Here is a 618-nt window from a genome sequence, read left to right as displayed (position 1 = left end):
ATACATTTTTATTAGATTTATTCAACCCGTGTAATAAACGAGGTTTTTTAGATATAACATTTTTATTTTTTACTATACAAAATTGCATTTATGCAACTCGTGTAATACTCGGGGTTTTAAAAATATAATTTTTTTTATTATGTAGTATATAAAATTAGATTTATTCAATACATATAATACATAGGATTTATAAAGATATAACTTTTTATTGTTTGGTATATAAAATTACATGTGTTCAACCCGTATAACACAGCCTCCCGCTTTAGTCTCCCTAACGGTCGAACTTAGTCTCGCTCCTCAGCTCGACGAGGTTCTTAAAAATGTAACTTTTTTATTATTTAATATATAAAATCAAACTTACTCAACTCGTACAATACACGAGGTTCTTAAAGATATAACTTTTTTTATTATTTAATATATAAAATTACAGTTATTCAACCAATGTAATAAACGAGATTTTTAAATATATATTGCTTTATTATTTAGTATATAAAATTGCATTTATTCAACTCGTGTAATAAACGAGATCTTTAAAGATATATTTTTTTATTATTTGGTATATAAAATTGCATTTATTCAACTCGTATAATACACATGGTTGTAACCTAGTTCTCTATT

The sequence above is a fragment of the Helianthus annuus genome, chromosome 8 (genome assembly GCF_002127325.2).
Source record: "Helianthus annuus cultivar XRQ/B chromosome 8, HanXRQr2.0-SUNRISE, whole genome shotgun sequence".
Classification (NCBI taxonomy): domain Eukaryota; kingdom Viridiplantae; phylum Streptophyta; class Magnoliopsida; order Asterales; family Asteraceae; genus Helianthus; species Helianthus annuus.
This window is presented reverse-complemented; position numbering follows the sequence as displayed.